Genomic DNA, 26,874 nt, shown 5'->3' with positions numbered 1-26,874 from the left:
CATGGAACAAAATGATCAAGGGAAGTAGAGGGAGGGGAACCTGGCATGGAGAAAAGAGGGAAAGGAAATGAGTGGGGGACAGGTATCAGGTACAGACGAGAGGTACAGAAAATCAGGAAATGAAAGAAAAATATGTATATTTTGGGGGTGAGGAAGTAGGGATAGCCACTGGAGGGTCACATATGCCAGGGAAATGAGAGGCTCCCAGGAACCAACCAGGGGTGATCTTAGCAGAGAAGGAGAAATAGAACCTGTAGAGACCACATCCAGTAGATAGGCATTGCTCCTGTTCCTGGGATAGGTTCACACACCATCTTAAAGTTTTTAACCCAAAAATGTTCCTGTCCAAAGGAAGAACAGAGATAAAAACTGGAGCAGACTGAAGGAAGGGCCATCTAGGGACTGGCTCACTTGAGGATCTATCCTATCTGTAGATACCGAACCTGATACTGTTACTCTTGCCAAGAGGCCCTTACTGACAGGAATCTGGTGTGGCTGTTCCTTGGGAGGTTCAGCCAGCAAAAGACCAATGCAGATGTGGATGCTTGGAGCCAACCATCAGACTGAGCTCAGGGACACTGGCAGGGGAACTGGTGGAAGGACTGGGGGATCTGTGGGGCATTACAACCCTAAAGGAAGAACAACATCAGCTATCTGGACCACCCAGTGCTCACAAAAGAGACCACCAACCAAGGAGTGTATAGGGAGGGATATGTAGGTAGAAGAGAATGGCTTTGTCTGACATCACTGGAAGGGGATGCCCTTGGCTCTGTGGAGATTTGATGCCTCAGTGTAGGGGGATGCTGGAGGGTTGGGGTGGGAGAGGTTGGGTGGGGGAGCACCCTCATAGAGACAACGGGGAAGGAGGAGAGGGAGGTTGTGGGATGTGGGACTTGTGGATGGTTAACTGGGAAGTGGGATATCATTTGAGATGTAAATAAATGGAATGATTAATAAAAAGGGGAAAAGTGATTAGAAGGATTAGGTGCTCTGGCCTTGTAGGAAGCAGTGTCCATGGGAGTGGGCTATGGGATTTCAAAATTCAGGCCCAGTCTCTCTGCCTATAGATCAGGATATCATTCTCAGCTACTGCTCTAGAGCCTGCCTGCATGCTGCCATGGTCCCCACCATGATGATAATGGTGGCAGGAATTGTAAGGAAACCCCTAATTACAATCTTCCTTTTATAAGAGTTGCCTTGGTCATGGTATCTCTTCACAGCAATAGAAAAGTGACTAAATACTCTCCAGCAGTCAGTCTTCTATGATTCCCCTGAAATATGGGACTCACTATCACTGAGATCCAGTTCCTGGAAGAACTGTGTGTTACCAGATGGTGGCTTGGTGGATAAGATCATTTAGTGTACAAGCAAAAGGACCTGGGTTCGAAATCACATAATGCACATAAAGAAATTATGCCTGCCATCCATTCCAGTGTTTCATTTAGTGATTGGAAATGAGAAGGAAGATTACTGATGTCTGCTGGCTGTTAGCCCAGCTCCAGGTTCAGTGAGAAGCCAAGAGAATGATACAGATAATTACAGAACAGAACATTCTAAGTTCTCCTCTGACCCCAGCATGGCTCACACACAGAGACGATAAAGATGGATTTATTGTATTGATGAAGAATGATTCAGAACAAGAGCAGGAGTCATTAAGAAGAATCATTTAAAGTAGATGTAAATATGTCATTGATTTGTTCCCAGAAACAGGTGTTTCAGCCTCATTTTAATATTTGCTTACCATCTGATCCCTAAATATCTTTCCATTAAATTGACATTAGAAATCTACACAATGATTATGCCTTCATTTGTTTATTGAAACAAATTTCAAATTGTAACCCCCCCCCCCAATTAAATGCTAGGTCTCAAGTGGTCTGCAGGTTGTAAACACTATTTTAATGCACGCACTAGAAGGAAGAAATAAATCTCAGTGTGTAAACACAGTTGAGTGTTCAAATGCAAGAAATCTTTTTAAAGCAAGTCCTGCCTCTTTCTCTAGTTGGTTAGACAATTGCTACCGGAAGGACTCTTTGAGGTATTATTGCACTCCATTCTATATCTGTGAGGCAGGCAACTGTCTTATTAATATTTTAGATGTATACCTCCCTTCTGTAACTGATTATACATTATGGCTCTAGTTTAATCGATATCGTAGAAAGCACAGGTGCAGACAACAGTTTGGAGTTTAAACTCTTCTTGTTTTAGTTCTTACAGTCCAAACTCCTTTAAAACTAGTGGCATCACTGACCTCTATGGGACTTCAGCTCTGTTTCATCTACAATCTAGATACAGGATCCTACATACCTTACAGGAAACTCCTCTTCAAAGTAGTCTGTAATTCTTAATACATCTGCATAGGGAAAATTAACTCCCCTGGACACACAATTTATCAGTGTTGTGGCTCGCTCACCCTCCACTCTCCCAAGCAGCACAATCCATCAGTCCATGGCTGCTTAAGTGACCAAGTCCACAGAAAATGGTTCTCCAAAGCACTCTGACTCTGCAATTCTATTTTTTTATCAGTGTTTATTATGTTCAGATTCATTTTTCCTAGTTGAATTATAATCTGATAATTCTGAAAGATTTGTTTTGTATTTCCCCAATTACTAGTGACATAATGTGTATTGAAGTTTCTGCAATTAAGTTGACTGGAAGATTTGTGAAGACCCAAATACCAAATAGACAAATATTCAAGGTTGTAGTTACCTGTTAGGTCAATTATGAAGTTGAAAGTTACAGTAAAGTCTACTCGTGACTTCTTTCTAATTATAATAATAAACAATAAAATACATTGCTTAATATGGAATTATTAAAATATTGTCTTTGATCAAGAAATGTTTCCTTATTTTGATATCTGGACATAAGTGCATACAACCAGAGTAGTTTATTTTCTTTTAAAAATATTGTAAGTATGGGCTATGTAAGATGACTCAGTGGGCAAAGCACTTGTTATGAAATTCTAATGACCTAAGTGTGAGTCCTAGAACTCACAGAGACAGAGTGAAAAACTTAAATCTTTGTGGTCTTTATACCGTCACAAGTGTCTTATGGCTAATGTACAACCTCCAAATATACTTTACACATGAACTCATAATTTAAATCAAATTTAATTGAAATATAACAATTGTAAATACTCCTGAGAGATTATCCATACTTTAATACATGCATATAAAATACAATAATCTAATTATTTGCCTTTTAAGTTTTATTTTTATTTTATTTTATTTATTTTACACTCCAGAATTTTATCCTCTCCCCAATCCACCCCCAACCATTCAACATCACATACCTTCTCCCCAACCCCTGTCTCAAAGAGGATGTCCCTGCTTCCCACCACACCTGACCTCTAAACTCTGTGGGGCACCCACTCTTTTGAGGATTTGGTGCATCAACTCTGATTGAACAGTTCTCTACTGTATGTGTGTCATATCAGCTGGTGCATGCTGCCTGTTTGGTAGTCTAGTGTTTGAGAGATCTCTGGGATCCATATTAGTTGAGGCTGCTTGTCCTCCTACAGGGTCACCCTTCTCCTCAGCTTCTTTCTGCCTTTCCCTAATTCAACCACAGGGGTCAGCCGCTTCTGTCCATTGGTTGATTGCAAATATCTGCATCTGACTCTTTCAGTTGCTTGTTGGGTCTTCTGGAGTGCAGTCATGCTCTGTCCCTTTTTATGATCGTCCCATAACCTCAGTAATAGTGTCAGGCCTTGGGACCTCCCCTTGAGCTGGATCCCGACTGGGCCTGTTGCTGGATATTTGTTTCCCCAGGCTCCTCTCCATTTTCATCCCTGTAGTTCTTTAAGACAGGAACAATTATGGGTCAGAGTTGTGACTATGGGATGGCTCCCCTCTCCCTGATTTGATGCCCTGTCTTTCTGCTGGAGGTGGGTTCTATAAGTTCCTTCTCCCTACCGTTGGACATTTCGTCTAACCCTCCCTTTGAGTCCTGAGAGTCTCTCACCTCTCAGGTCTCTGATGCATTCTTGAGGGACCCCCAACCTCCTACTTCCCAAGGTTGCTTGTTTCCATTCTTTCTGCTGGCCTTTAGGGCTTCAGTCCTTTTCCCTCACCTAATACCAGATTAGGTTCCCCTCTCCCCTCCACTCTCTCCATCCCCACTCTCCTCCAGTCCTCTGTCCTCTTTCCTTCCAAGGTTCCTCCCTCCCTCCCGACTTGTGAGTGCTTTGTTCTCCCTCCCAAGCTGAACTGAGGAGTCCTCACTTAGACACTTCAACTTTTTGACTCTTTTGAGTTCTGCAAACTGTTTCTTGGGTACTCTGTACTTTTTTTCTAAAATCCAATTGTTAGTGAGTACATACCATGCATGTCCTTTGGGTCTGAGTTACCTCACTTAAGATGACATTTTCTAGTTCCATCCATTTGCCTGCAAAACTTAGGATGTCCTTGTTCTTAACAGCTGAGTAGTACTACATTGTGTAAATGAACTACATTTTCTGTATCCATTCTTATGTCTGGGATATCTTGGTTGTTTCCAGCTTCTGGCCATCACAAATAAGGCCGCTATGAACATAGAAGAACATGTGCTCCTGTGGTATGGTGTGCCCTTTTTTGGGTATATTGCAAAGAGTAGTATAAACTATATGACAGAATTACAATTCCATGTAATTTATCTGTTTCAATCGTAAAGTTCATTGAATGAGAAAAAATTTTAAAATGCCATTCTTTCATTTAAAAATATAGATTCCCAAAGATGTAAGAAATAAGGGGAAAACAAAGAAGCTTAGTTAGCTTAGTTTAGCAGAGCTGTGCTGTGCTGTGCTGTGCTGTGCTGTACTGTGCTGTGCTGTGCTGTGCTGTGCTGTGCTGTGCTGTGCTGTGCTGTGCTGTGCTGTGCTGGGCTGGGCTGTGCTGGGCTGTGCTGTGCTGGGCTGTGCTGGGCTGTGCTGGGCTGTGCTGTGCTGGGCTGTGCTGTTCTGTGCTGTGCTGTGCTGTGCTGTGCTGTTCTGTGCTGGGCAGTGCTGTGCTCGGCTGTGCTGTGCTAGGTTTGCCTCTATTTCATTTTCTCTCACTGTAGAGCTGACTTAACACTTGCAGGGCTCAACTGGGTGACAATCCGGTGAGGTGGCTGAGACAGCCTCAAGTAATTGAGATATGTGCTGTCATTTCACCACAACTAGTCAGCAAGGAGCAACTAGAGGAGTGTCTTTGTCTACATCTATCGTATGAGTCATTATTCACAGTGTACAAAGCAAAAAAGACAAAACAACGGGGAGGGGGCAGAGTTTGGCAAGATGATCTGGGGACCTTGGAGCTCCCGCAAGGAATGTGATACTTATACAATAAAATCATGCAGAGATACTGGGTTTTGAGTTCTACTTCTCAATAAATCACTTCTCAACAACGTGCTACATTAACTCATCCAGATGATGAACATTAATGGGCATTTATAATGTGCTACTGTTGTGTATGTGCTGTGGGTTCAGTATGGAAGCAACTGTAAGAAAGCCCTTATGTTCTTGTGGCTTTTGGTCTGGTGGAGGCTAATGGGTACTATGACACTAAATATGTTAGAAGGCCAGGAGACAACGTGAATGAGCAAATCCAAAGGCTCTGAGGCAGGAGAAGGCTTGGTGAGATGGAATGACAGCTACAGAGTCCAACATGACTTTACAATGGAAATGGCTATAAGGAGATGGATGCAAAAACCCTAGAAGATGCTTTCTGAATGCTTCTAGATTCCCCTGATGGCGCATCTGCACCTGCATGTGCGTATTGCTCTGTCTCTCATGTTTATGTTAGACCACATACATTTTTGTTGTCTGAAGCCTTCTATTTCTATTTTTAGTTATCCTTGAGTGAACCTTAGTAATATTAATAGTTCCATGCTATATATAAAATGTTTATTCTGTTCCATACTTGCTTAAGTAATTAATGCTTATGATATACTTCAAACTTTGCATCATTAAACTTTAGTGTTTTTTCTTTAAGCATATTACAATCTGTAAATTAAAATGTATGCATTTAAATGTTAAGTATATATTACATTATTATATTATCTATAGCATATGATTTATAAGATGTTGATTTTTATAGTATATTGATATACAATATACAATATATGACATATAATACATGATACATGATATATGATATATACAATATATGATATACGATATGTGATATGTGATATGTAATATGTAATGTGTAATGTGTAATGTGTAATGTGTAATGTGTAATATATAATATAATAAGGGTTTTAAAGTAATTCTAATAGAGACATCTTAATGATGATTGTGAGATATTTTTGATAATAAATATTAGTTTTAATTAATATAATTTATTTTAACAATGCAATGTAATACAGCATACACATGTATCACTCAAGCTTCATTTTAAAGATTATATATAAACAATTCATTCATCATGTCCTAAAATTAAAAATCACTAAAAATGGAATTACTTTAATTTTGGTCTTTTTTGTCTTTTAATAATTTTGGATTTTCAATGAATATTTTAATGTTTTTGTTTAGAATAAAATTTTTAGAATTTGTATTTAGATTCTTTAAAATTTAATGCCATACTCTATTTTTTGTAAAGCAAAACAATTTACATATTAATAACAAATTAATAGAATGACTTGATATAGTTATAAAAAGAATAAAGGAGACAAATATTTCAGGTTACTGTTGTGATACAGTTATAAAGAGAATTAAGTGGGGTCAAATATTTGAGGTTCCAGAATGCCTTCTCCCAGAACATTTTAAAATAATCAATTTTCTTAGCGTGTCAGTGCAACAAATGGATTCAGTGCCTAGGTCTAGTTGTGTGTAATTCCCTTGTATTGATAGACAGTGGAATTGAAAAGAAGAGCCACTTTTACAATCACTGCCTCAAGAGAATAACACCTGCTGGACTCTTCTGAAATGCCAAATGAGCTATTGTTACAGCAAATATTCTATATTTGTTTATTTCTGGGACGGAGTGATTTTTTCTAATTTTTGAATCAGCATTTTTGTACCTACTCTTTGACAAATAGTTGAGCAAGGAAAGAAAATAGATGGGAATCAGAAACTCTGGAGCTTTTATTCATTGGTATAGAATATTAATCCTAAGCATACTTAAGGGGAAAGAGAAAGAGGATCACTTAATCCTCAAGTGAGTCTGGCTTAATCCTGGTGAGTACCAGGGCAGACGCCACTGGACTGAGTCTCTGTCTCAGAAAGAGAAAATCAAATAAATAGGAAGAATGAGAAAATATGCCTTAAGATGGGATATGCAATGCCTACATGAAACACATCAACCAAGTTAATGGAGTATACATAAATTGGTCAGCAGTGAGTATAAAACACAAGTCAGTTGCTTGGGTTTCTGGCATATTCCCCAGAGCAAAGATTCACCCATCAAAACCTTATTCTTGTTAACAGTAAACTAGATTATGAAATCATTGGTTTTGGGCTGTCTTTGAAAGTCTTAACTGAAACACCATAAAACCTGCTTCCATGCAGCATAAACTGAGAAGAAAATCAATCAAAAAATCAAATAATTTCCTGAAAATCTGTGGCAAAAAAATCGTTGGCTTTAACATGCCCTTAGAGCCATTTGTAAAGTACCAATGGCAGGTCTCCTGGAAATGGAGGACCCTAGGATAGCTCATGAGTAGGAAATTGCTTGTTCCCATGGTCAGTAGGCACCTAAATAGTTACCTAGGTGCTACATGAATCAAAATGCAAAAAATACAATTAATGAATTAAATATAGTATAAATTAATATGGCATGATATCAGTTAATACACTTGACTGAGTTATTATATGTCCCATCCATTTAGAGGTACTTAGCAACAATACCAGTGACTGTGTTTGTTTACCTCTCTAATAGGCAGCGGGATCTGAGAGAGTAGAACATAAAAATGAGTCAGACTAAAGTCTTATTGATAGACATTTTCTTCAGAGTATCAGACAATATATACTCTGAGGGTTAAGAAGAGTCACAAGAGTAAAATGTATAATCACAAGGACAAGCTTCACATGTCAAGCAAACCACACGTGGCAAACATATATGTTTCCACAGAGGCATATAAACAAATAATAATAGCCAGTTGCCATGAATAATCTAAACCAAACCTTAGAGGATCACCAAAGAACAATCCACAAAGTACATCATGGTTTGGAAGAAACTGAAGTAACAGGCCTCTTGTCTTGGTTTCTTTCAGTTTTCTCACAGGCACTCAGAATTAAAACCATGTAACTCCATTCTTGAACCATGTTCTGATCTGAAATAAGAACATTTATGAGCTAGGGCTGTAGCTAAGTAGTGGGGCTCTTGCCCTCTCATGAATGATATAGCACAGGTTTAAAACTCAGTAATTTATTTTTATTTTTCTGCTTTCTTTGTTTGGTTTTGGTTTATTTGTTTGATGGTTTTAAGCAAAAGACAGAAAAACATTTACATTGAATCAGATACATGTGAGTTTGAAGCTGCTCACTGTGTTTATTAATAACATGATACGTTTGAATACCCATAACCCATGGGTATTAAAGAGGTTAGGGCACATTTTCTTGATCTTTCCTTTTTTTTATTCAATATATTCTTTATTTACATTTCAAATGATTACCCCTTTTCTGGCTTCCCACTCTCCAAAAGTCCCATAAGCCCTCTTCCCTCCCCCTGTTCCCCTATCTACTCCCTGGCTATTATTCCCTGTTCTGGAATTCCCCTATACTGCTGCACTCAGTCTTTCCAGAACCAGGGGCCACTCCTCCATTCTTCTTGGACATCATTTAATATGTGGATTATGTCTTGGGTATTCAAAGTTTCTAGGCTAATATCCACTTATCAGTGAGTGCATTCCAGGATTAATCTATTGAGACTGGGTTACCTCACTTGGTATGATGTTCTCCAGCTCCATCCATTTGTCTAAGAATTTCATGAAATCATAGTTTCTAATGGCTAAATAGTACTCCATTGTGTAAATATACCACATTTTTGTATCCATTCCTCCGCTGAGGGACACCTGGGTTCTTTCCAGGTTCTGGCTACTACAAATAGGGCTGCTATGAAAATAGTGGAATATGTGTCCTTATTGCATGCTGGGGAATACTCTGGGTATATGCCCAGGAGTGGTATAGCAGGGTCCTCAAGAAGTGTCATGTCCAGATTTCTGAGGAACCAGTAAACTGATTTCCAAAGTGGTTGCACAATCTGGCAATCCCACCAGCATTGGAGGAGTGTTCCTCTTTCTCCACATCCTTGCCAACACCTGCTGTCTCTTGATTTTTTGACCTTAGGCATTCTGACTGGTGTGAGGTGAAATCTCAGGGTTGTTTTGATTTGCATTTCCCTAATGATTACTGATGATGAGCATTTCTTAAGGTGCTTCTCAGCCCTCTGAAGTTCTTCATGTGAAAATTCTTTGTTTAGCTCTGTATCCCACTTTTTAATGGGGTTATTTGGTTCTCTGGATTCTACCTTCTTGAGCTCTTTGTATGTATATTAGATATTAGCCCTCTGTCAGATTTAGGGTTGGTGAAGATCCTTTCCCAATCTGTTGATTAACATTTTGTCCTTTTGACAGTGTCCTTTGCCTTATAGAAACTTTGTAGTTTTATGAGGTCTCATTTGTCAATTCTTGATCTTAGAGCATAAGCTATTGGTGTTCTATCCAGGAACTTTTCCCCTGTGGCCATGTCCTCAAGGGTCTTCCCCAGTTTCTTTTCTATTAGTTTCAGTGTGTCAGGTTTTATGTGGAGGTCCTTGATCCATTTGGAGTTGAACTTAGTACAAGAAGATAAGAATGGATCGATTCACATTATTCTGCGTGCTGACCTCCAATTGAACCAGCACCATTTGTTGAAAAGGCTATCTTTTTTCCACTGGATGCTTTCAGCTCCTTTGTCAAAGATCAATTGACCATAGGTGTGTGGGTTCATCTCTGGGTCTTCAATCCTATTCCATTGATCAACTTGCCTGACATTGTACCAATACCATGCAGTTTTTATCACTATTGCTCTGTAGTAAAGTTTGAGGTCTGGGATACTGAATCCCCCAGAAGTTCTTTAACTGTTGAGAATAGTTTTAGCCATCCTGGATTTTTGTTATTCCAAATGAATTTGAGAATTTCTCTTTCTCGCTCCATGAAGAACTGAGTTGGGATTTTGATGGAGATTGCATTGAATCTGTAGATTGCTCTTGGCAAGATGGCCATTTTAACTATATTAATTCTGCCAATCCATGAGCATGGAAGATTTTTCCATTTTCTGAGATCTTCTTAGATTTCCTTCTTTAGAGATCTGAAGTTCTTGTCATATAGTTCTTTCACTTCTTTGGTTAGAGTCACCCCAAGACACTTTATGCTGTTTGTGGCTATTGTGAAGGGTGTCATTTCCATAATTTCTTTCTCAGTCTGCTTATCCTTTGAGTATATAAAGGCTACTGATTTGCTTGAGTTGATTTTGTAGCCAGCCACTTTGCTGAAGTTTTTTATCAGCTGTAGGAGTTCTCTAGCAGAGTTTTTTGGGTCACTTAAGTATACTATCATATCATCTGCAAATAATGATATTTTGACTTCTTCCTTTCCAATTTGTATACCTTTGACCTCCTTATGTTGTCTAATTGCTGTAGCTAGGACTCCAAGAACTATATTGAAAAGATATGGAGAGAGGGGGCAGCCTTGTCTAGTCCCTGATTTTAGTGGGATTGTTCAAGTTTCTCTCCATTTAGTTTGACATTGGCTACCGGTTTGCTGTATATTGCATTTACTATGTTTAGATATGGACCTTGAATCCCTGTCTTTTCCAAGACTTTTAGCATAAAAGGATGCTGAATTTTGTCAAATGCTTTTTTCAGCATCTAATGAAATGATCATGTGGTTTTTTTTCTTTGAGTTTGTTTATGTAGTGGATAGCATTGATGGATTTTCGTATATTGAACCTTCCCTGCATCCTTGGGATGAAGCCTACTTGATCATGGTGGATGATCGTTTTGATGTGTTCTTGGATTCGGTGGAATTTTATTGAGTATTTTTGCATCAATATTCATAAGGGAAATTGGCCTGAAATTCTCTTTCTTAGTTGGATCTTTGTGTGGTTTTGGTATCAGCGTAATAGTGGCTTCGAAGAAGGAGTTGGGTAGTGTTCCTTCTGTTTCTATTTGGTGGAATAGTTTGAAGAGTATTGATGTTAAGTCTTCTTTGAAGGTCTGATAGAATTCTGCACTGAAACCATCTGGTCCTGTGCTTTTTTTGGTCGGAAGGCTATCTATGACCGCTTCTATTTCTTTAGGGGTTATGGGTCTGTTTAGATGATGTATTTGATCCTGATTTAATTTTGATATTTGGTATCTCTCTAAGAAATTGTCCATTTCCTCCAGCTTCTGCAGTTGTGTTGAGTACAGGCTTTTGAAGTAGGATCTGATGATTTTTGAATATCCTCGGTTTCTGTTGTAATATCTCCCTTTCCATATCTAATTTTGTTAATTTGGATTCTGTCTCTGTGCCCTTTGGTTAGTCTGGCTAATGGTTTATCTATCTTGTTGACTCTTTCAAAGAACCAGCTCCTGGATTTGTGGATTCTTTCTATGGTTCTCTTAGTTTCTACTTGATTGATTTCAGCCCTGAGTTTGATGATTTCCTGTCTTCTTCTCCTCCTGGGTGAATTAGCTTCATTTTGTTCCAGTGCTTTCAGTTTTTCCGTTAATCTTCTAGTGTATGCTCTCTCCAATTTCTTTTTGGAGGCACTCAAAGCTATGAGTTTTCCTCTTAGCACTGTTTTCATTGTGTCCCATAGATTTGGGTTTGTTGTGCCTTCATTTTCATTAAATTCTAAGAAATCTTTGATTTCTTTCTTTATTTCTTCCTTGACCAAGATATCATTGAGTAGAGTATTGTTCAGTTTCTATGTGTATGTGGACTTTCTGTTGTTTTTATTGTTATTAAAGACCATTTTACTCCATAGTGATCTGATAGGAGACATGGGATTATTTCAATCTTCTTATAGTTGTTGAGGTCTGCCTTGTGACCAACTATATGATCGATTTTGGAGAAGGTATCATGAAGTGCCTAGAAAAGAGTATATTCTTTTGCTTTGGGATGAAAAGTTCTATATATACCTGTTACATCCAATTGGTCCAAAGCTTCAATTAGTTTCACTGTCTCCCTGTTTAGTTTCTGTTTTACTGATCGGTCCATTGATGAGAGTTGAGTGTTGAAGTTACCCACAATTATTTTGTTAGGTGCAATGTGTGCTTTGAGCTTTAGTAAACTTTCTTTTATGAATGAAGGTGCCCTTGTATTTGGAGCATAGATGTTCAGGATTGAGAGTTCTTCTTGTTGGATTTTCCTTTCGACCAGCAAGAATTGTCCTTCCATGTCTGTCTTGATGACATTAGGTTGAAAGTCATTTTTATCTGATATTAGAATGGCAACTCCGGCTTGTTTCCTGAGACCATTTGCTTGTAGAATTGTCTTCCAGCCTTTCACTCTAAGATAGTTTTTGTCTTTGACACTGAGGTGTGTTTCCTATATGCAGCAAAGGTAGGGTCCTGTTTACGTAACCAGTCTGTTAGTCTATGTCTTTTTATTGGGGAATTGAGTCCATTGATGTTAAGAGTTATTTTATTAAGGAGCAGTGGTTATTGTTTCATATCATTTTTGATGTTAATTTTATAATTGTGTTTATCTTCTTTTGGGTTTGATGAAATAAGTTAAATATCCTGTTTTTTCCAGGGTATAGCTTCCCTCATTGTAATGGTGTTTTCCCCCTATTATCCTTTGTAGGGCTGGGTTTGTGGAAAGATATTGTGTAAATTTGGTTTTGTCATGGAATATCTTGGTTTTTCCATCTATAGTGATTGAGAGTTTCACTGGGTATAGTAGTCTTGGCTGGCATTTGTGTTCTCTTAGAGTCTGCATGTGCTCCGCCCAGGATCTTCTAGCTTTCATGGACTCTGGTGAGAAATCTGGTGTAATTCTGATAGGTCTTCCTTTATATGTTACTTGTCCTTTTTTCCCTTACTGCCCTAAATATTCTTTCTTTGTTTAGTACATTTGGGGTTTTGATTATTATGTGACAGGAGGTATTTCTGTTCTGGTCCAGTCTTTTTGAACTTCTGTAGGCTTCTTGTATATTCATGGGCATCTCTCTCTTTAGGTTAGGGATGTTTTCTTCCATAATTTTGTTGAAGATATTTGCTGGCCCTTTAAGTTGAAAATCTTTACTCTCATCAATGCCTATAATCCTTAGGTTTGGCTTTCTCATTGTGTCCTCGATTTCCTGGATGTTTTGGGTTACAAGCTTTTTGCATTTTGCATTTTCTTTGACTATTGATTCCATGGTTTCTATGGTATCTTCAGCATCTGAGATTCTTTCTTCTATCTCTTGTATTCTGTTGTTGATATTTGCATCTAAGGCCCCTGATTACTTCCCATGGTTTTCTATCTCCAAAGTTGTCTTCCTTTATGCTTTGTTAATTGTTTCTACTTCTGTTTTTAGATCCTGGAAGTTTTTGCTCAGTTCCTTTGCTTGCTTGCTTGTGTTTTCCTGTAATTCTTTGAGACATTTTTGTGTTTCCTCTCTCATGACTTCTGCCTGTTGATCAAAGTTCTCCTGTATTCCTTTAAGTGATTTTTACATTTCCTCCTTATTGGCTACTAACTTCTGACACATAGTCTCCTGAATTTCTTTAAGTGATTTTTGTGTTTCCCTTTTAAGGGCTTCTAGCTTTTGATCATTTTCCTCCTGAATTTCTTTAAGAGATTTATTTATGTCCTTCACCTGTTCCTCAACAGCAGCCTTACCAGTGATTTTAAATCCACCTCTTATTTTTTTGGCATGTTAGGGTATCCAGGACTTGCTGTTGTTGGAGATTTGGGTTCAGGTGCTACCATAATGCCTTGGTTTCTGTTATTAACATTCCTACATTTGCCTTTAGCCATCTAGTTCTCACTGGTGTTAGATGGTCTTATTTTCACAGGCTGGTGCTTCAACCTACTGTGGACCTTTAAGCCTATTTCCATGACACTGGATGACTGGGTTTCCTCTGGCACAGATTGCTGATATGCTGCCTTCCTCTTTTGTACCTTTGGAGCCCTGCTCAGTCTTGCCTCAAGCAATGTTCTACTTGGGTTGTAATAGTGAACCAGGTTTTCCCGGACTGCTCTGTCATGTAGTAAAGTTGGGGCGGGGGGCGTCCCATGACAGACCGGCTGGCAGATGAACCACCTAGTCCTGGGTGCAGGCAGACCCCTGGCGGTTTGCACCCCCAGAGATCTTAAGCTCAGGATAATACAGTACCTAGTGATGTTTTTCTGCCCTGGCAAGTAGTGAAGATGGCTGCGGGGAGTTGTTCCCTCTGCTGCTCTCTGAGCAGGACACAGGCCCCACGCCCAACCAGCTGCCAGATGAACTGCCTTGGTGTTCAGGTCTTGGGTACAGGCAGATCCCTGGCGGTTTGCACCCCAAGAGATGTTAAGCTCAGGGTAATACAGTACCTAGTGATGCTTTTCTGCCCTGGCAGGTAGCAAAGATGGCCGCAGGGAGTTGCTCCCTCTGCTGTCTTCCACACAGGACACCAGCCCCATGACTGGTGGGCTGGCAGATGAACCGCCTATGTGCTCAGGTCTTGGGTACAGGCAGATCCCTGGCGGTTTGCACCCCAAGAGATGTTAAGCTCAGGGTAATACAGTACCTAGTGATGCTTTTCTACCCCAGCAAGCAGCAAAGATGGCCGCAGGGAGTTGCTCCCTCTGTTGCTTTCCCTGACCTTTCTGATAGAGGTAGAAGTTAGACAGTACTCAGAGAAAGCATACTCACAAACACTGTCAAAGAAGGCTATGAAAGTGTCATTACAGCACAGAGCAAGGGAAAAGACACTTAAAGAAACTGAAATCCAAAAGCCATTATGATGAAAGCATGCCCAGAGGTGGAAATGACACACCTACTAGGGAGAAGGTCACTGCCTACCCCTATCTTGTGTATTAAAGAGTTTGAAAAGATGGGAAGAGTGTGATTTGTGGTAATTTAAAAGCACATATTTGGGAATGAAAGTTATTCTGAAAGCAGTGGAGTGAAGTTCAGTAAGATGTTAAGCAACAAAGTCCTAATTTTTATTATGACTTATTATTCAGATAAGAATATGAGTAGCATAATGCCTGTGTAGTGGTGGTGGGGAGAATTCTCAACTGCTACTAGAAAAAAAATGAAAAGAAGTGGAATATTAACTACTTAAAGCAAGTGAAAAATGAATGATGGCCAGAGAAAAAAGTAGACAGACTAACAGAGAGACAGACAGATTGTAAATAGATAAATGTATTATTCTGCTTGTAGACATCTATACAGAACCTGTAGCCATGAATCAAGCATAGTTACTATCTACTTGGAAACTCAGTACATAATTGTTAACAGCTGTATGTGAAGTTGAGCTACTTTCTCAGTCTTGAAACAAAGCCTCCAGACAAGGATACAGTTACCAAAGTGCCTAACTGGGAAGGAAGTCCTGCTCTGAGAGAGACTATGGCAGGATCTTCCTTCCAAGTTAAGAAGGGCCTCACCTTACAGAGAGAAAGAGAGAGAGAGAGAGAGACAGACAGACAGACAGACAGAGACAGAGACAGAGACAAAGACAGACAGAGACAGAGACAGAGAGACAGACAGAGGGAGATACAGAGAGAGACAGAGACAGAGAGAGATACAGAGAGAGGAAAGAGTGAAGAGATGCCCCATAACCCCGATACTGTAAGCTCTGAAGAGTGGAGTGACCCTAAGACTAGACTTTGGTACCAAATTAGACAGTAAAATATTTACTTGAGTGTTAAGGAAATCATAGATAGCATGAAGAACTTTCTACGTAGATTTTATATGTATATTTTATTGTCCACTGGATTAAAGGAGATGAATGGCAGGTGGAAGGAGGCCTTAGCCTTGCTTGAAGGGAACAAAACAAAAGAAAATCTTGAGAGATTGCAAGAAACGAAGGGAGGGATGTGATTAGATGGGGAGAGGGCAAATGTAAACAACAAAGAAATAGGAGATGAAAATGTTTAATATCCAGGTAAATCCTTGAGGTGTGGTGATGGCTAACTGTTGTAATGTTTCCTCTATCTCGATCAGGAAATAGGCTCTGATAAATGAAATCAATCTGAATACCAAAGAAAAAAGATCATTTGGCCCACAACCAAACTCATAAGTGATTTCAAAACATTGTTTATGTTTATCTTCAACCATGCTTTCTTATCCTTCACTTGAAGCCCAGTCCCCATGTCCTCACAGCTTTCCTGCCAGAGTATCCAACATTTTGACATTCCACAATGATGTAGCTCCAGGTGTGTTGCTGAGACACCTTTATAGCTGTACTGAGAAGTATGATAACAGTAGACCACAAGACACATCTGGGAAGAAAGAGGCATCAATTATGTTGTCTGAACCCTGGGAATATTCTTAGTTGCTTGTCCAGAATCATCATAGCTTTAGAGAAAGAATGTCTCAACTGTGTGCTCCTTGTTGCTGAAGAAGCTCACCATCCAGTCTATAAGAACACACATAGGAGACTGTCACCTAGAAGATGTTGACCCTTGACAAGTGTGTTCTGTGTCTCTCTACAAGTAGATGGGGGCAGTTCCTCTAGAAATGTCTATCGTAGGAAACATTTCATATTGATATTTCTGCAAACATAATCACCATGTTGATGATTTTCTGCAACCAATACATGTTGATATATTGAAATTAAAGGTGACTAAGTCGTATTCTACATGCTCTCCATATTATGTGGGAACATTTTTAAACAGAAGCATTTGAAATACTGTGAGCCTGGAAAGACTTCCAACAGTACTGGCTGTGATGATATCCAGCAGAGTTTCAATGGTGGCCAGAAGGAGAACACAGTGGAGAAACGCTTTTCTTCTACATGTTTCCTCTCTGAGATTTCCAAAGCAAAGTTCTCAGAAGAGAAAAAAAGAAAACCAATTCGCTGCTTGTTGCACTGCTGCTCCCTCCCCTTGCCCTCCTCTATATCAGGTTCCTACTCTTTGTGTTTCTTCTATCCATTAATAGTAATGACTGTTCTGAGCTGCTCCAAAGAGAACCCAGAGAAGTGATCCAAAAGAGCTGTCATAATCAGCAGATGTCTATCATGATGCTTGATTTAGATCCACTCTGGATTCCACAGAACAATCCTATCTATGCAAGCAGTCAATGCACAGAGAATGAGGGTTGGGTGGGAATCATTTCTGCAGCCTAATATAGACCTTACCTTCTGGACAACTGGAGTGGTTTGTAGTGAGTTTTTAAGGGAGACTAAGTCATGCTTGCTACAGCTGCAGAAGAATGTCCTGTCAAACCTGCAAAAATAGCTAATTGAACATCTCCCCGGTCCTCCAATTAACGTTTAAGGATAATATGGTAGAACAGGAACAGGAAGCATTAAATAAACACAAAAGCAGATGATTTGCTTGAGCCATGCCATGCCAGATCAAGTGCTCAACAATAATGCATATTGCTTATAAAATTTCACAGAAGGTAAATTAATTTGCATGCTTCAAGATTCTTTTTTGCAATGAGGAATTAATTATTTTTTTTTTTTTACTTCAGAAGAAAGGTTTTCCAGAAAATGAAATTAAAAACAAGATTCCCTGAATCGCCCCTTCCTCCCCACCTCCCCCAATCTGGTATTTTTCTCCTCTTTTTGCTTTCCACTCCTAAGCAAAACAAGAAAAACAATCAGGATCCAGCTTCTGGCAGCACAGCCAGAGAAATGTGAGATTGGCCCTTAGGGGAATTTTCATTCTCAAGTGGATGTAAATGTATTCATCAATTCAAAGAAATGCATAGTGTGTTATATACACAATACATTAATAAATAGCCATGCATTAAAAAATAATGAGGTTCTCCACCAAACAACATCCTGTGGTGTGTAGGGTCATAAAAAAGATACTAAAAGAGGGAGAAAAGATTATGTGTAAAATCTGATTAAAATACAGAAACGCCATCATATATGTAATATGTAATAAATATTTTATTAGTTAACTATAAACAAAAGAACAAATGCAGTAAAATGTAATTAAAAATGTAAAAGTGAAGGATGTGATTTATTTCATGCCGATAATATTAATATTACAAATGGTATGTAAATGGTATCGAGACTGTATTGTAGAGAGAGCAGAAAGCAGCCATTCATTTCTTATAATGAGATTTCATCTCCTTTTTTGATTTCCATTTGTTTAAATATTTCAAATAGTGAATGAATAATGTTGCTCTTAAGCCTTCCACAGCTTAGCACATTCTCAGATTTCCATCAGCACCAGGAGGAGATTTGCATGCTGGCAGGCCGGTTCCAGGCAGAGCCACTAATTGTGAAAATAGAAGAAAATTGACTGGTTGAAACCAAGGGTATTTTTAGTTCTGTTGGCTGAATGACTTTGGCTTTGAGTAGTCACCACTGCTGGTGAATGTGCTGGAACCCAAAATAGCCCCAAATAGTTCCCCAATTAACACACGTGAAGAAAGTGTTATGGGACATGAACCAACCACCACAGGCTTGTAGACTCAGAGTCTGAAAGTGCTAAGGTTGTGCGAGCTAACCTTTCAGCCACAGGCTGCAAGAAATAAGTCAGTGGAACAATGTTCATCGCCCCAAGCACACAGAAAGCCTTCAGCTAGCTGCCTTGTGATGACAGTACCCATCCACTCCATCTGAATTCATTTCAGGCAGGGCCTAGCGTTGCAGAGTCACAATCCCAGCTATTTCAGAGGTCAAGACAGGATGAACAACTGCAGCTCTTATTAGCCTGGGCTATTAGCCCTGAAAACTTAGTGTGACACTATCTCAATAAATAAAAAGGAAAGGAGACTGGCTTTCAGCATTGGTATAATGCTTGTTTTAGTATCTCCGAGGAGTACTGTCAACAAATCTCTAAGAAAGTAATGAGAGGTCTCTTCTGCATTTGTGGACTATGGAGTATGATAATTGCCCTCAGTTCAAACTACAATTTGAGATTATCACATGTTGTTTGCTGCTCACTATTGCTTACTTGGATATCCAATCCTATTTCTCTTGGGGCATATGCCATACAAAAGGCAATAGTCACACATTACCCCTCGATGAGAAGGCTGAGCTTTGGCATGGATGGGAACTGGCCAAGCTGCTCAGCTGGGACCCAATAGAAGTTGAGTTGTGAGGCCAGCCTCAGCCTTCCTCTCTGTTACTCTCCCCTGGGTTCCCTGGCAGCCCAGTGGCCTCTACAGCTTTCCGTTTACCTTAGTGTGCTCCCATGCAACACAGCACTGTGTCAACTAAGCTCACATTTCTCCATCATGAGGTGAAGCAGGTTTCCTGTTTCTACATCCAAAAAGTCTACTGCCGATGTCTGTTCCCTCTGCATAGCTGTCCATCACCTTCTCTATCAGCATAGCTTAGAAAAGAGCATCCTTTGTTTTACTCATGCCATAGCTAGCAACAGAATGTATCCAGAATAATCCAGAATATAATCCTAAGAGATCTGATTTCTTTTTTTTTTTGAGACCACATCTCCTTGTAACTAAATCTCTTTAGGACTTACTGAAGTGCAAGTTCTGCTTATCAGGTCCATTGAGACATAAGCCAGGAATGTTTTTATTAGTCCAGTAGAAGAAAATCTAGCCACATGGTTTATACCAGTGTGGAATTCTTAAATGGCAACATGTTCCAAAGCAGATGGATGGATCTTGTTTCATTTCTTCAGTTTAAAGTTGTGAAGAGTAATGAATATCATGACTTTTTATCTTATTTTTTCTTATATAAAAGAAGCTGTTGCACCCAGACACTACCTGTTCATCCAGACAATGACTTGGGAAAAGAGTAAACCACAATGCCTCCAATGCCTTGAGGCAAACACAAGCTTTACCAGAAGCACACATATGATTTCTCTTCCTCCTACACCATACACCCAACACTAACTTGAAGCTGGCTAGGAAGAAGGGAGAAATAGCAGCCAACCTAAGAGTGTCTGCCATAGTCAATGGAGAAGAGCGACTGTCATTCTCACCCTACCAACATCCCCCAAATGTTTATCCTCTCAGTCAATAAAGAAAGGCTAATTTAAGAGGCTTTCAAGTGCAAGGCACTATGTAGAACTAAACTCAAGACTGACATACCCCTCAGAAGCATTAGCCGTGACTAGCACAATGTAGAAAGCCCCTGTCCTTGGCTAACAACAATTCTTGATGGGAATGTATGGAACTGATGCTTGGGAAAAGCCAATTCTTGGAAAACTAGCAAGCAGAAGAGTGGGCTGTGGCATTAGATACAGCCCTAGTGAAAATTAAGATGGATATAAATATAAAACCAGAAAGTCAGCTACCCACAAAATGTTTCGGTAAGAAGTAATGAGTAGAACATATCTGAAGGAAAAGATCATGATCTGGCCTGAAGAGTTGATTCTAAAACCTCTGTGGTGTGAATGTGTCTATAAATAAAATATCCAATATGTATGTCATTCAGTTACTTAGATTATTGACATAGCCTGTGGGAGTGTAATAAATGCACAATCAAACATTCATCACACACAGAATGGAAAGTCTCCTCAAGGAAGATATTTCATTTAGAAAGTTTCCAATAAAAAATACTGGCTGCCACCATCTTAAATAATCCAAGTTGACATTACCATTAGTGAGTCATATTGGTTGGGATGTGACATTTGATAAGATGCTTGGAGAAGGGGCCAATGTTCCTTCTGTCCTATTCCAGTGAAAACTACATAGCCTGCTTGAAATGGTGAGGAAATGGTTCTTAAAATCCTGTAGAGATCCTTCTGAGAAACACCAGGGCAATTATTATTGATAAACATTGAAGGGAGTTGGTGCCAAGATCAGTGGTAGAAAATGTCTTTAACATATATTTTGCTCTGGGTTCAACTCAAAGCAATAAACAAATAAGCACACACAGTAGGTTAGTGAAAGACAAAGACTGAGCATTAATTTGTATTTGCAGATTAGAGAAAAATACAGTTAAGAAGGTAAATGTGATGTGGAATTTTGGATTAGCATCTTGACCAGAAAAAGGAAGCAGGTAGGAAATTTGAAACACCAATGAACTTCCTAGTACTGTCCTCCTGTTGTGAATTGGCGTGTCCTAATAGTTACTAACCACATTAGATCTTGTAGATCTTGGTAGACAGAATAGAAGACACTGGATAGTGCCATTATTTTTCAAATGGACATATATAAACATCCAAAAGAATGAAGCTTTCAAGACGAGAAAACAGAAACTGTTGCCTGATAACCTCCTGGTCTTGTCTGTTGACTGGATTCACATTCAGAACTGTGAGACAGGCACAGGAGCAGCTCAGCAGAGCTATGTCGCAACTCTGAGGTGGTGGGTGGAGCACTTAGTGACTGGGACTGGGCAGGCTGGTATAGAGAAATCTGCTGTTTGACTAAGGAATTCTGCTTCTAGGTTCTTATCTAAAATTCATTATCACACAGGGGTCCAAAGGTCAACAAAGTTTTCCTTGGATTTGTGTCAAAAGACTGAATAGCTGGAGAAAATTTATCATATAGTAACAAAGATAGTTAATTTTATAGTAAATCCCAATAGCAGAGCATTTTCAAGCCTCTCTGGTTATGTCCCAAGCTGCTTAAAAACATTGCAGAGTACTTTAAAATCGGGTGCTTGGTTCTAGCAAATGGAAATGGAACTAATAATACAGGTTTTGTTTCTCATTTCCCATAATAGTTATTGCCCTATAGCTGCAAAAAAGCAGCTAGACAGTCCATTTAGACAAAAAGAAACTATATAACTATTTGTACTTGCAGACTAATTGAGAGCAAGTGTATCCAGTTAAAATGTGCTCAGTGGTTGACTCAGCCAACTCACGCCAAGTGTGGGGATAAGTTAGTCTCTGTGAGCCTGGTGTAAAGGGACAGGAACAAGCACTGAGAAAGAAGGCATCGATAAGCCTCCTGGGAAATAACGTGAAGTGAGAGATGAGCACCATCAGGATGCCAGCCCGTGTTTGTAAAAGAGCATCCCACACCCAGGGCTTGGCAAACTTGCTCTTTTCCTCACGCCTTTGTCATCCCTCTTGGGCTCCCCACAGTGCTCAACAATCCAAACTTATATGCACAAATGGTCCATGTGCTTTTCTTCGGCACCAGGAAGGGGACTGTGAGTTGGATAGAGTTGGGTCAGAGATTGGGGACCCTTCCAGTTTCGGGATCTAAAAGCAAAGTTCTTCTGAACTTTCACTTTCAAACTCCTACATGGATAAATGCTTTCATTTCTCGTGGCAAAATAGCATGGGCTAGAAGAGTTACAAATAAAGTTTCTTTTGAGTTTTTAAGGGATATCAAAATGCATGTTACTTCCAAGTTGCTGTGACAAAATACTTGGACAAAAGCAAGGTAAGTGAGGGAGAGCTTGTTTGGCTCACAGTTTGAGGCCTGCCTATCATGGCGGGAAGTCCTGGTGGGGGGAGTGGGAGGCATGTGGCCAGGCTGCATAGTTTGGGAGCAGAGAGTGATGAACACTGGTACTCAGTTTCTGTTCTCCTTTTAATTCAGGCCCATGGAATAGAGCCACTCATTTGTGGAGGTTCTTTCTAAATCAGTTAACCCAAGCTAGAAATTATTTCACAGACAAACAAAAAGAAATACAGCTGAGAAGTCAAGCAGGGGACCTGGCTTTTCTTTCAGTACCTACCCTCCATTCTGGAGAACATTCTGGTATGATTGTCTCCATAGTTTATGTTAATGACATGCATAGAACTGCTGCAAGCAAGGTGTTTGATTTAGGAATTTGGGAAGCTTTGGGTCCCTCCCTGGACTGTATGACTCAGCAGATGCTGCATACAGAGATCAACTTTCAAACAGCAGTGAGGAGAAGCCATGAACCCTCAATGAGAAAAGAACAGAACTTGCCAGGGTGGGGGTTATATCGGCAAGCTCCCACAGCTGCTCCTACAGTGAATCTCCCAGACAAAAATTGATTAAAGCTTACCATAAGATAGACTCTTTTGCTGTTGTGTGGCAGTTTCTTCTGAGATCAAAAACTTCTGTCTTGGAGGGAAGCTTCTTAAGACATAGAATAGAAAGGAGGTGAAGCAACAGGATGTTCTAAAGGAGGTGAAACACCCCATCCTGGGGAGAAGCTCCTGAAATCCAGGAAATAAACAACTCAGAGGCTTCAGGAAGGCATTGAAACTGACTAGATTACTTCCTTCCTTTTCATGTTATCATTACTATTGATATATTATTGTTTTTGTTATATTTATTTTAATATTTATTAGTATTAGTGTATATGTATTAGTGGACATGTCATATATATTTGTGGAGGTAAGAAGATAATTTTGAGAACTCATCTCACTTTAACTTGATGTGGGTTCGAGGAACTGAATTCAGGCTCAAGGGCAAGCGATCACCATCATCTAGTGAACCACACAGCTGCTCTGTTTTAGACAGAATCTTAGTATGTATCGTTAACTGTCCTAGCACTTAAGATCCTCCTGCCTTTGCCTACCAAGAACACTAGGATTCTATGCATATAGCACCTTTCCTATGTCTTCTTTCATCATTGAATTGTAAAACATCAAATGAATTGGCACATTAATACATTTAGTTAACAAAGACTTAGGGCATGAAAACAGTGTCAGGCAACAAAGACAGACTGGAAGTTCTTGGCTAATTTTTCACTTCAAGAATAGTGAGACATGTATCCAAAATGTTTCTATATAAATTATAAGATTTATATAATCTTAATGACATCAAATGACTGTAGTCCACTAAGGAAATAATTATCAATATCATTTCACACAAGATTTTCAAAGTTCAGTGGCGAGAAGACCCTGATTCTTCTACATTATAATTTAATAACTCATGTGAAGATTCTGATGGGTGACAGCTCATTGGAAGTTTTAAGGAGCAGACTTGCCTAGCCCTTCTTGGGAGCAAGTCAGAGCTCCCAAGAAGGGCTAGGCATCACAGTGTTCAATGTCACTTTGCCACAACCTTACAAAGACATCTTTATCAGACAATTCCTACAATACACAGACAATAAAGAAGCAACTTATTCTCCTTGTAAATTCTGCACATATACCATTCTTTCCAATATTTTCCCATTTAAAGTATACATAGTAGTCTGTATCTAAGAGAAGATGAGTTCTTATTCTATAAAAGAAAACTGTCCAAATCTTGACCTGGTGAAAGTCTAACCCAAGCTTTTCTAAACACAAAGAGTCAGTACATGCTATATAGTATGTTGCGATAAACTATAACTATAGTAAGTTACCGCTTCTCTAGTAGGGTATGTTTATTAGTTGATGGCCATCTATTAAGTCCAATTCCTTTTGTACTCTGCAATATATTAGGATTCTACTAATTCTGTGAAATTTCAATCTTCCTACAAACTAAGCCTACAATTGAAGTATTCTGCCACTAGGTAGCTAAAAGTCTTCCACCAATACCATATATATAAAGAGAGAGAGAGAATATCATATAATACTTACAATGCTTGAATATAAAATATAATACAATATAAATATAATATATAATAAATACATAATTATAAATATATAATATATAAATATATAATATATGTATTAGTATTCAATATATTGAATTATATATAATATATAATCTTTGTGATGTTCATATATGAAATATATCTTCACAATGAAATATATTATTTTTTTGAGGATTTAATGTATGTATACAATGAAATACCCACCAGTGTTTTCCCGACTCCAGCTCTCCCATATCCTCCTCAGTGTATGCAAGCCTTCCAAGCCATAAATATCTATTGAAATGGAACAACAGTAATTGGCTTCATAACCTGGTGTTGAGAGTAGGTGAAATGATTCATACATGACAGACATTCATACATCCAGCATCTTGGAGTTTTAACTCTTTCCCCTTGGTCCAAGATCAGATTTAGTGCTCTAGATTATTCTTTGGCAACAGAAAAACACTTCAGTAGAGACATGGAATTTTCCTTAACAGCTTCCAGCCTTCAGTCCCACCCAGCCAATTTATTGATACATTGTGTGGCCCACATTGTAGCATTTTAATAATATACTTATAACACATGATAATCACAATATCTAAACAGTGCTGGAATTTTGAAGATATATCTCACTGTAAGGAAACTTCCAAAGAAATAACCAGGACTGCTAACACACATAACCAGTTTCATGTATTCCTTAAAATAACCTGATAAAGTTGGTCTTCATAATAATAATAGGGTATCTGAGGATACATATCAATGGTACAGAATATGCTTAGCCACTTCGAGGCCCTAGATCTGATCCATGTTATCAAAATAATAATAAGATGAAAATCATTCCAATCTTATTCTAATTCTATATAAGGACACACATATATACATTCACATATATAATCCCAATGTTAATCGGGTTCTATATTAAAGGTTATAAGTGCCTAAGGAGTATGTTAGCTTCCTCTCTGATGTAAAATGACCCAAACATGCAACTTTAAAGAAGAAAGACACATTCTGGCTCAGGAATTCACAGGATTCAGGCCATATTCTCCTGGATACACTGCTGTGGGCTCATGGGGAGGCAAAACATGCCGGTGGGACTGCAGGCAGCAGATCCCCATGTGGGCCCAGCCACAAAAGGAAAGAGAGAGGAAAGGGCCAGAAATCCAGTACCCTCTTGGGGACAACCTCTAAAGAGCCAACTGATTACACTGGGCCTTACCAGTTCCAATGGCTGCTTTCGCTTTACCTTAAGCTGACCCTTTGGAGTCATTTCAGATTCCAACTATGACAAAGGGCTACTGATTAAAGTTGTGTGTAGCTAGCTGGTTAAAAAAACCAGCCTGTAGTTAAAAGAGTCAACCAAGTATATGCATAGTCCAAGCCCACAAGTGTCATGAAGACAAGAGTCCCAGCATCTTCAGCCCGTAGATATTTGCTGATGTACAGGCAAGTGTGCAGCTTTTCTCTGCCTCCCACTGAGAACAGTGGAAGTTCAAGTCAAATCTTCCTTCTTTCAAGATGGATTCCAAATGCACAGGACATTATGACAACCTTCATCCTGCCATCATCTAAATACTTCCCCTATTTATCTGACAGGAGGACCCCTGCCCCCCACTCACTGGTAGAAGAGGAAGAATCACCAGAGAGCAAGATAAAGAACCAGTTCCTTCTGTGGTTTCCTGTACTCCTAGGTTGACCACATCTTTTTCTGCAACTTAGTGCTTGTACCTCTAGAAGACAGCAGAATAATTCTACATACATTCTCACATTAAAGAAACATCCCCACGCCTTTTACCATTCAAACCTGTAGCTGGATATAGCTTACTCCAATGCAATTAGAAGAAACACTTACTAAAAGCACCCTGTAAGTTCATTCAGTTTGCTTTATCAGCCTTGGTTCTACCCATGTGTGCTCTTAGAGCTTCTATACTTTTCTCAATTGGCTGCAGGCTGGGGTCTAGGCCTGTCTCAGCACACACCACATATCAGAGCATATATTTCCTCTGGACTTCTTTCTAAACATCTCTTTTGTCTCCTAAGAAATCATACTAGGTGACATCCATATTCAGGTCAAGTTCCTAAATAGTTCCTTTAGCTGTCATGTAAAACTATTGACAGTATTGTCAATCTAGTTATTTCCTCTTCTTTGCTCATGACAACACAAACAAGAACTGGAGGATTGCTGGTTCATTAGAATTCTAAGCACAAAACACTCATGGCTTAAAGTAGAAGTTCATGAACAATCACTGAGCAACAAGAAGTGCATGGATGATGTGGATGAATGATCTTCACTATTCATATGTGTGTGTGTGTATGTGTGTGTATATACATACAAACATATATATGGCATTAACATTTATATTGTATATCTCACTCAAGCACAGAAAAAGAATGGCTGTCCAGAGGGTACCCAAAGAGAGATGGAAACATTCCCCTTCTTCTTCCTGAACATGGGAAA

At 39.2% G+C, this 26,874-nt stretch overlaps 1 long non-coding RNA gene across 2 annotated transcripts in view; it reads right to left on the bottom strand.

The window, feature by feature from the left end:
* The window catches only part of LOC127679811 (uncharacterized), a 63,315-nt gene that overhangs the window by 5,576 nt on the left and 30,865 nt on the right, over window positions 1-26,874 (bottom strand). Inside the window, exons 2-3 of one of the 2 annotated variants that reach the window (XR_007976907.1) lie at window positions 24,645-24,713; window positions 22,926-23,073 (exon numbers count right to left, since the gene is read on the bottom strand). The exons of the other annotated variant lie outside the window; for it this stretch is intronic. This is a non-coding gene — a long non-coding RNA (uncharacterized LOC127679811). Of the gene's footprint in view, window positions 1-22,925; window positions 23,074-24,644; window positions 24,714-26,874 lie in introns of those variants that run through there. 2 annotated transcript variants of the gene reach the window in all.

Source organism: Apodemus sylvaticus, chromosome 3 (assembly GCF_947179515.1).
Source record: "Apodemus sylvaticus chromosome 3, mApoSyl1.1, whole genome shotgun sequence".
NCBI classification, from domain to species: domain Eukaryota; kingdom Metazoa; phylum Chordata; class Mammalia; order Rodentia; family Muridae; genus Apodemus; species Apodemus sylvaticus.
Note: the sequence above shows the minus strand (reverse complement) of the source record. Positions and strands in the feature narration are given on the sequence as shown.